The sequence below is a fragment of the Populus euphratica genome, unplaced genomic scaffold (assembly GCF_000495115.2).
Source record: "Populus euphratica unplaced genomic scaffold, PopEup_1.0 scaffold5.1, whole genome shotgun sequence".
In the NCBI taxonomy this organism is placed as follows: Eukaryota; Viridiplantae; Streptophyta; class Magnoliopsida; order Malpighiales; family Salicaceae; genus Populus; species Populus euphratica.
The window spans coordinates 411016-411574 of record NW_011499848.1 but is presented as its reverse complement, the minus strand read 5'-3'; positions in this window follow the sequence as shown (position 1 = coordinate 411574).

Below are 559 nucleotides of genomic sequence, written 5' to 3'. Positions count from 1 at the left end.
AAGGCTACGAAACCAAACTTATCTACATTTTTATTATCATCATTTTTTTTGCTTTTTTTGTTTTGTTTTTCAAATCATACTATCCCCTTCCATTACTTGTTACCTTTAACAAGAGAACATAAATAATGTAATAATCCAATCTACAACTAATAATTATATGCTAAAGTGTGTGTGAAAATGAAGGTTTAATTGAGTATATGAGCAGAATTAATTGATAATAATGCAAGAATTTATAAACCTGAATATTTCAAGAAGTATTCTGATAGACTTTGTTAAGAATATTGCAAATAACCATTGAAAAATATTTACCAAGATATGTCTCAAGAGTCAATAAAATGTTTCCTTACTCTGTCATCTTAGTAATAACAGTTTGCAAATGGTTGATGAAAAAGAAAACACAATTAGTTTTTTTTTTAATGTCAATCACTACCCTCTCCCCCCAATCAAAACGAGACATTGTTCTCAATGTTCTAAAGTAGAAAGATAAAGTATAAAAGGCATTACTTGAAACAACGACTACTGACAAACCTGAAACACACTTAAACAAATATAAGAAACA